We start from the raw sequence: 9,626 nt of genomic DNA, 5'->3' as shown, positions 1-9,626 counted from the left end.
TTGTATGCCATGTGGGACGGCATACAACCCTACTTTAACTTTAACTTTAAACCCTACTTAAAAATCACCTCCTCCAAGAGGCGTTCCCAGACTGAGCTCCTCTTCCCCCTCCACTCCCTCTGCCATCCCCCCTTTACCTCTCCGCAGCTAAAGCCTCATTTTCCCCTTTTCCCTCTGCTCCTCCACCTCTCCCTTCCCATCCCCACGGCACTGTACTCGTCCTTTCAACTGTATATATTTTCGTTACACTATTTATTTTGTTAATGAATTGTACATCGCCTCGATTCTATTTAGTCGCCGTCGTTTTTACGAGATGTTCTTCCCCTTGACTCTATTTATTGCCATTGTTCTCGTCTGTCCGTCTCCCCCGATTAGACCGTAAGCCCGTCAAATGTCAGGGACCGTCTCTATCTGTTGCCGACTTGTTCATCCCAAGCGCTTAGTACAGTGCTCTGCACATAGTAAGCGCTCAATAAATACTATTGAATGAATGAATGAATGACGGGGACTGTATCTGATATGATTAGCTCGTATGTGTCAATTAATCAGTGGTATTTACTGAGCCCTTACTGCGTGCAGAGAACATCATATTAAGCACTTGGGAAAGTACAATACAGTAGAATTGGTAGAAATGTTCCCTGACTACAAGGAGCTCATCATCTAGAGAGGGAGAAGGACATTAAAATAAAATATGGATGTACACGTAAGTTTTGTGGGGTTGAGGGTGGAAAGAATAAAGAGTAGAAATAATAATAATGATGGTATTTGTTAAGCGCTTACTATGTGCAGAGCACTGTCCTAAGTGCTGGGGTAGATACAGGGTAATCACGTTGTCCCACGTGAGGCTCACAGTCTTAACCCCCATTTTACAGATGAGGCAACTGAGGCACAGAGAAGTTAAGTGACTTGCCCAAAGTCACCCAGCTGCCAAGTGGCAGAGCCGGGATTCAAACCCATGACCTCTGGCTCCCAAGTCCGGGCTCTTTCCACTGAGCCATACTGCTTCCTATAATGTAGAGCGTAGCTCCAAAAGAAAGAAGTGAAATTATGCTTTCCCACATTGTCTATCAAGTACCTGGAGACCTTTCCCGACTAGGCCCTCATTTCTTTCTCCCACTCCCTTCTGTGACACCCTTGTAGTTGGATTTGCTCCCTTTATCAACTCTCCCTAAGTCCCACTGTACTTCTGTACGAATCTGTAATTTATTCATATTAATGTCTGTCTTCTCCTCTAGACCGTGAGCTCGTTTTAGGCAGGGTGCGTGTCTACGGACTCCGGTATATTGTACTCTCCCAAGTGCTGAGTACAGTGCTCTGCACACAGTAAGTACTCAATAAATAGACTGACTGATTAAAGGATTCCAAGTGCTCAGCACAATGCTCTGTACCCATTGAGTGCTCAATCAATACTATAAATCATTTTACTGATTGAAGGCAGTAATTGTTGCTGCAGGCGATGGGGTCAGTGGAAGCTTCCATGGAACCGAACTGACGGGTCACCCTTTCATTCATTCATTCATATTTATTGAGCACTTATTGTGTGCTGAGCACTGTACTAAGCACTGGGGAGAGTACAACGCAAAAATAAATGGTCACATTCCCTGCCCACAATGAGCTTACATCCTATCCGTTACCAAGACCTGCCGGTTTCACCTCTACAATATCGCCAAGATCCGCCCTTTCCTCTCCACCCAAACGGCTACCTTACTGCTACGGGCTCTCGTTATATCCCGGCTAGACTACCGTGTCGGCCTTCTCTCTGACCTCCCTTCCTCCTCTCTCGCCCCGCTCCAGTCTGTTCTTCACTCCGCTGCCCGGCTCATCTTCCCGCAGAAACGATCTGGGCCTGTCACTCCCCTTCTTAAACAACTCCAGTGGTTGCCCGTCGACCTCCGCTCCAAACAGAAACTCCTCACTCTAGGCTTCGAGGCTCTCCGTCACCTCGGCCCTTCCTACCTCTCCTCCCTTCTCTCTTTCCACCGCCCACCCCGCACGCTCCGCTCCTCCGCCGCCCGCCTCCTCGCCGTCCCCCGGTCTCGCCCGTCCCGCCGTCGACCCCCGGGCCGCGTCCTCCCGCGGTCCCGGAACGCCCTCCCTCCTCACCTCCGCCAAACTGATTCTCTTCCCCTCTTCGAAACCCTACTTAAAACTCACCTCCTCCGAGAGGCCTTCCCAGACTGAGCTCCTCTTCTCCCTCTACTCCCTCTGCCACCCCCCCTTTACCCCTCCGCAGCTAAACCCTCTTTTTCCCCCTTTCCCTCTGCTCCTCCACCTCTCCCTTCCCATCCCCACAGCACCGTACTCGTCCGCTCGACTGTATATATTTCCATTACCCTATTTATTTTGTTAATGAATTGTACATCGCCTCGATTCTATTTAGTCGCCATCGTTCTTACGAGATGTTCTTCCCCTCGACTCTATTTATCGCCATCGTTCTCGTCTGTCCGTCTCCCCCGATCAGACCGTGAGCCCGTCAGACGGCAGGGACCGTCTCTATCTGTTGCCGACTTATTCATTCCAAGCGCTTAGTACGGTGGTCTGCACATAGTAAGCGCTCAATAAATACTATTGAATGAATGAATGAATGAATGAATGAATGAATGAGCTTACAGTCTAGAGGATGAATTTCAATCAGGCCCTCAGAGCTTTTTCTGCAGCCTGGTCACCTTGGATTTTAGCCAAGCATGGCCCACTCTTCCTTCCTGGCTGTTCCCAAGCCCCAGCAGGGTCCATGCTCCTCTCCTTCCAAATCAAGAATCTTCCTCCAAAAACCTGTCCACAAGGTTAGCTCTGTCCCATCCCAGCTAGCACCGCTGTGGTGCAGCAGAGAAGGCTGAGCCCCAGAAGAGCTGGTTCTTTTCCCGACATTTCAACTACAGCACGGCTTTAATTGGGCCGTAATTGCACTTTATTGCCTACATTAGTATAAATTAAAAACTCTTGAAGCTACAGTGCGGGCGTGGCTCTAAACAGTTCACATAAAGAACGATTCTGGAGCCTTCATTAGAACAGACCCTAATAGGCACTTGAAAAATGAAGCTGGCCATTTAATCCCATTCGGTTTTCATAGAGGAATTAAAGCATTGCCTTCCGTCCATGCATCTACTTTAGAAAATCAGAGGCATCACCGGAAACAGCGTTTTATGATCTGCAGACTACTGTGTGTGAAATGAGCTGCTGGACAGGAGAAAAGAGCTTCCCGGGTCAGGTGTGTCTAAATCCGAGTGAAGAAGACAGGGTCAGACAGCAATTCCTAGTAATCCCCGAAGAACCCAGGATCCTTTCTAGATTCCTCTTCTTGGGTGGAAAAGGCTCTTGGGATTCTTTGGATCCATGATTTTTATGTCTGACTTAACTTGTATCTACCCCAGCATTTAGAACAGTGTTTGACACAGTAGCGAAATGTAGTGGATAGAGCAAGGGCCAGGGAGTCAGAAGGACTTGGGTTCTAATCCCACCTTCACCACTTTTCTACTGTGTGACCTCGGGCCAGTCACTTCACTTCTTTGAGGCTCAGTAAAATGGGGATTGAGACTGTGAGCCCCATGTGGGACAAGGACTGTGTCCAACCTGATTTGATTGTATTCAACCCAGCGCTTAGTACAGCACCTGGCACATAGTAAGCCTTAACAAATACCATTATTATTACTATTAATAATAATAACAAATCCCATTTTTAAAAAACACAGATGTACCTTCCCTTCTAAACACCTTCTTCACCTCCTCCAGGAGGCCTTCCCAGGCTGAGCCCCTCTTTCCCTCTGCTCCTCCTCCCCTCCCCATTCCCCCTTCTCCTGCCCTCTGCTCTTCTCCCTTCCCCTCCCCACAGCACTGCGCATATTCGTATATATTATTTATTACTCCATTCATTTAGTTATTGAGGTGTATATATCTATGATTCTATTTATCTTGATGATATCTGTGCCAAACTACTTGTTTCGTTTTGTTCTGTTTTGCTGTCTGACTCCCCCATTTAGATTGTGAGCCCGTTATTGGGCAGGGATTGTCTCTCTCTGTTGCCGAATTGTACATTCCAAGCGCTTAGTATAGTGCTCTTCACAAAGTAAGCGCTCAATAAATACGATTGAATGAATGAACAGAGACCTTAGGACGATTTGCAACGGTGCTACCTTAGTGAATTCCTCTTTGAAGAAGCAGAAAGGATGCATTTTGCTGGTCACTTCTCTTTGTTCCTGCAGCCTCCAAATGTTCAACCCATTTTCTAAGCATTAATGTCTTCTGTGAAATAGGATTTAGTAAATACTGCATGATTTCTTTCAGTGATATTTAAGTGCTCACTATGTGTCAAGTGCTATTCTGAAAACTGGGGTAGATACAAGTTAATTAGATTGGACACAATCCCTGCCCTACATGGGGCTCACAGTCTAAATAATAATAATAATAATGATGATTGTGGTATTCAGGAAGCGCTAACTGGGTGCCAATAGGAGGGAGAACAGGAGAACTGAGGCTCAGATAAGTTAAGAGACTTACCCAAGATCCCATGGCCAGCAATTGGCAGAGCTGGTGATAGAACCCAGGCCCTCTGACTCCCAGGCCCATGCTCTTTCCACGAGGCCACACTGCTTCTCATGGTTTTCACAGAAATGCTTATAAACCTTGAAACCGAAGAGATCAAGAAGCAGCCTCGTGGCTTAGAGGAGAGAACATGGGACTGGGAGTCAGGAGACTAGGGTTCTACTCCTCTCTCTGCAACTGTCCTGCTTTGTTACCTTGGGCAAGTCATTTAACCTCTCTGGGCCCATTTCCATCTGCACAATGGGGATTAAATGCCCTGTGTCCCATTATCTTAGATAGGGAGCTCCATGTGGGGCAGGGACCTTGTCCTATCTGCTTATTCTTCAGCTATTCCAGTGCTTAGCACATAGTGAGTGCTTATTAAAAATAACAATAATTAATAATAATTGTGGTATTTGTTAAGTGCTTACTATGTGCCAAGCACTATAGTAAGTGCTGACGAAGATACGGCTAATCAGGTTGGACACAGCTCCTGCCCCACATAGGGCTCGCGGTCTCAATCCCCACTTTACAGACGAGGTAACTGAGGCACAGAGAAGTGAAGTGACTTGCCCAAGGTCACACCGCAGACAAGTGACAGAGTTGGGGTTAGAAGCCAGGTCTTTCTGACTCCCAGGCCCATACTCTATCCACAAGGCCATGCTGCTTCTCTAAAAGCTAGCTCATAAGAAGAGGGGTCTGCATGAGGTGTGCGTGAAATCCACTTCTGATCAGGGCACTCAGTGATCCTTTGAACTCTCTGACTTTCTGACCCCCACATGCCTTGTCCATCCTTACCTCGTGCTTTTCCTCGCCTTTCCAAGCACTGCATTCCGGCCCAGGATCGCCACCCACTTTTCACCCTTTATTCATTCGGTAGCATTTATGGAGCGCTTACTATGTACAAAGCACTGTACTAAGCGCTTGGAATGTACAATTCGGCAACAGATAGGGACGATCCCTGCCCAATAACGGGATTGGGCTCACAGTCTAGAAGGACTAGTACTGTACTCTGTCCCCTATCTATAAATTGTATAAATATCTGTCTCCCCCTTGGTTGACGTGCTCAGGCGGCGTAAGTGATGATGTCATGCAGAAACCTGTGCGTGTCCCTGAATTCGGACCATTTCCTGGCCCCCAAAGTGCTCCAGGTTTGCACTCCCATTCCAGGTACCCGGGCACAAGGGTGCCACTTCCGAGCCAAGGAAGGGGGATCCTGTGGCTTCCAGATTGGCCACCGTGGCTGCCTGCCCCACGTGGGGCTCTGCCTTCTACCCCAATGCCTGGTTTTCCTCCAGGATCCCCGCGGGGGCAGCCAGAGACCTTGCTGTGTAAGCCTGCGGTCGCGTTCACCGGAGAAACTCCACGTGCTACGGCTCACGTCGCCGACATCAGCAGTGAGCACGCTCTTCGGATCTCACCTTTGAGCTGCTTTGCTCCATCCTGCCTCTTACCATCTGGACGAGACGATTCTGCGGGATTTGACCGAAGAGCACGTGAACCTTAGTCTTCAGTGACTCTGTTGCCTTGGAGCAATTTGCAGAAGAAGGGAGTCATAAGAAAAGTCTTCTTCCAGAGAATTGGCTGTGCCCTGACTTGTTATCAGTGTAACGGTATTTTTTTAGTAGTATTTGTTAAGCATTTACTATGTGCCCAGCACTGTACTAAGTGTAGGGTAGGTATGAGGTAATGGATGTAGCCCCTTTCCCCCATGGGGCTCACAGTCTGAGTCCCCATTTTACAGGCGGGACAACTGAGGTTGAGGAAGTAAAGTAACTTGCCCAAGGTCACACAGGAGACAAGTGACGGGGCCAGGATTAGAACCCAAGTCCCTCTGACTCCCAGCCCCACGCTCTAACCATTTAGTAACACTGGTTCTTGTGCTGCCAGGATACCTGGGTAATTAACTAACTACAGGACATGTCTTTTGCCCATGCAAATTTTAAAAATAACTGTATTCCTCAAGTTGAGAGAAATGTTTTGTTTTGACCTTTTGGGTTCTTAAGTGGATATAATCTGTCCTCTTTGAAAAGACAGATGGCCAGTTCCTTTTGTCGGTCGGCTCTAGTAAGTCCAGAAAGATTTCCCTGTAAGAGTTGCTTCTCAGTCACGGCACGGGATCTGCCCCAAATTTGAATGAAGACCTGGCCCTATCCAATTGTGAATGGATTGGCCCTTAATGAGAAGAATCGTTTTGACTCATCCCAGAGGAATAAATGTAGAATCCCAGCCCCGCCCAGTGGGGTAAACAATGACTCCCTTGTGACTCATCCTAGAGAGCCTTTCTCTCTAGGATACCTCTTTGGCCCCAGCTGCCCACCTTCCATGACACCCAGAGGGGCGCTGGAAAGATGTGAGGACCCAGAGCCTTTTTGTTTTAGGTAATGTTGGTACGTCTTGAGGCTTTGCTAACCCTCATGCTGCTTAGAGAAGCAATGCGGTCTAACAGAAAGAGCATGGGCCCGGGAGTCGGAGGACCTGGCTTCTAATCCGGCTCTGCCACTGGCCTGCTGTGTGACCTTGGCAAGTCGCTTCTCTGGGCCTCAATTTCCTCCTCTGTAAAATGGGGTTTCAATACCTGTTCTCCCTCCCTTAGGCTGTGAGCCCCAGGAAGGACAAGGACTGTGTCCAATCCGATCATCACATATCTTCTCCGGTGCTTCGTATAGTATTCGGTGCATAGTGAGAAGGTAACAAATACCGTTAACGTCATCATCACAGACATGTCAAAACAATTGACCGTTTCCAGGAAGAAAGAGTCGATGGAGCCAAAAGCCCGAGCTGTTTTCCTCCTTCCTTCACCCTTTGCCGAATCTATTTTTGAAAGGATCCAAGCTGAGTTTCTGCAGCTTCTGACACTTTTTTCTTCTTCTCTTTGGTCGAATTTAATTGCGAGATCCTGCTAGACGGGTTCAGGTATTCCTTTGATCTCCCTCATTGTGGGCAGAGAACAAGTCTCACCAACTCTGTTGTAGTGTACTCTCCTAAGTGCTTAGTACAGTGCTCTGCACAGAGTAAGCACTCAATAAATACCATTGATTGATTGAATTTAGGAACACCAACAAGGGAGTTTTGGGGGGGGGGGGTTTATAGCATTTGTTAGGGGCTTACTATGTTCTAGGCACTGTACTGAGTGCTGTTATTAGATACGAGGTGATCAGGTTGGACACATTACCTTACCTGTCCTGCACACTCCCTTTTGTACCACTCATACTTGCTCCCTTCCCCACAGCACATTTGAATATATCTGTAACTATCTGTGATTATTTATTTATCTCTTTATTTATTTATGTATATTAGTGTCTATCTCCTCCTCTAGACTGTGAGCTCACTGTGGGCGGGGAATGTGCCTGATGTTATATTGGGCTCTCCAAAGCACTTAGTACATTGCTTTGCACACTGTCAACACTCAATAAATACAATTGAAGGAATGAATGAATAGGGCTCACAGTCTTAATCTCCATTTTACCGATGAAATAACTGAGGCACAGAGAAGTGAAGTGACTTGCTCAAGGTCACACAATAGACAAGGGGTGGAATCAGGATAAGAACGCAGATCCTCTGAATCTCTGGCCCACGCTCTTTCCTTCGGGTTCTCAGGCCCGTGGCTGGCAGAGAGTGGATTCAGAGGGCAGCAGTCCAGCTAGGTATGTGCTGGCCTTTTGGGGCCTGGAGTAGGAACGTTGAGAGAAACAACTGAAGGTCTGGGATGAGGTCATCTGTCTCTCTTGGCTCAATCAATCTTCAATCAATGGTATTTATTGAATGCTTAGTGTGTGCAGAGCACTGTACTAAAACACTTGGGAGAGTACAGTTTAACAGAATTGGTAGACATGCATCACGGCGAGTTTACAGTCTCCAGGGGGAGACAGACATTAATATTAAATAAATTATGGGTACGTACAAAGTGCTGTGGGGCTGAGGAAAACCAACCAGGGACACCTCCAGTCCTGGACACAGTGGGAACCTTGCTCTGGCCCTGGGCATGTGGGTTTTATTCCTTCTGGTTCTAAAGCAGATCCAATAATTACGGTATTAATGAATGTTTCCTCTGTGCCAATCATTGTGCTAAGTGCTGGGGTAGGTACAAGATAATCAACTCAGAAACTGTCTCCCATATGGGGAATTAGGCCATGTGTGTATAACCATCAGTCGATCGATCGATCATATTGATCGCATGCCTACCGTGGGCAGAGCACTTTACTGAGCAACTGGGAGAGTAGCGTTAGAAGACATGATCCCTGACCTTGGGGTGCTTGGGGTACCATCTAGGGAGGGATGTAGACACCAACTAGCTGAGAGGAAGGAGGAGGAAAGAGGAGGAGAGTGAGTTTTTCCTATGACTTGGATGTTAACACTGCTTGGCTTCCTTGCTGGGAAGCGACATTTCCCATATATATAAGGGGTTTCTTGCAGCCTCCTGGTTCTTTATCTTGTAGAGAAACTTCCATTCGCTCACATATATTAATGGATTGAACTTGATTGATTAATCAATAGTCTGCTTTATTGTGAAAGCCTGGTTGGCTATGGAAACATGATTCTGTGGGAGTAGATGGAGGGAGAGCCCTGGACAGAGGAGTTGCAGCCTCCTCCTCCTCCTCCTCCTCCTGCTTTTTTCCTCCTCCTCCTCTTTCTTCTCCTCTTCCTTCTCTTTTTCCACCATCTCCTTCCTCCTCCTCCATCTCCTTCCTCCTCCTCTTCCTCTTTCTCCTTCTCTTTCTCTTGTTCCTCGTCCTCCACCTTCTCTTCTTCCTGTTCCTCCTCCTCTCCTTCTTTCTCCTCTTCCTCCTCCTCCTCAGCCTCATTCTGCTTCTATTGCTCTTCCTCCTCCTACTCTTCCCTCACCCCTCTTTCTCCCACCTTTCTCCTCCCCCTCTTCCCAGGTCCGATCCCTTGTGAGCCATCAAGGCAGAGGCTGGGGCAGAAGTGGGCTGGTAGCATTGCCAGCTCCAGGTCTATGGGGTTTGGGAAGATGCCTGCCTGCGCCTTTGGGTTGGCTTCACTTCCTTCAGGAGAGTGAAACTCAGCTCTGCATTTATCTCAAAGGGCCAAATTCCTTTGGCAAAGACATTGCTTGGGATGACTTTATTTGGTGTTTTGCTCTGCTT

The 9,626-nt window shown here is 47.7% G+C and overlaps 1 long non-coding RNA gene across 1 annotated transcript in view; it reads left to right on the top strand.

The window, feature by feature from the left end:
• Nucleotides 1–6,831: 6,831 nt before the first annotated feature.
• Nucleotides 6,832–9,626, top strand: part of LOC103164744 — a 302,989-nt gene continuing 300,194 nt past the window's right edge. Inside the window, exon 1 of the long non-coding RNA XR_003755743.2 lies at nucleotides 6,832–6,899. This is a non-coding gene — a long non-coding RNA (uncharacterized LOC103164744). The remainder of the gene's footprint in view (nucleotides 6,900–9,626) is intronic.

The sequence above is a fragment of the Ornithorhynchus anatinus genome, chromosome X3 (assembly GCF_004115215.2).
Source record: "Ornithorhynchus anatinus isolate Pmale09 chromosome X3, mOrnAna1.pri.v4, whole genome shotgun sequence".
NCBI classification, from domain to species: Eukaryota; Metazoa; Chordata; class Mammalia; order Monotremata; family Ornithorhynchidae; genus Ornithorhynchus; species Ornithorhynchus anatinus.
Note: the sequence above shows the minus strand (reverse complement) of the source record. Positions and strands in the feature narration are given on the sequence as shown.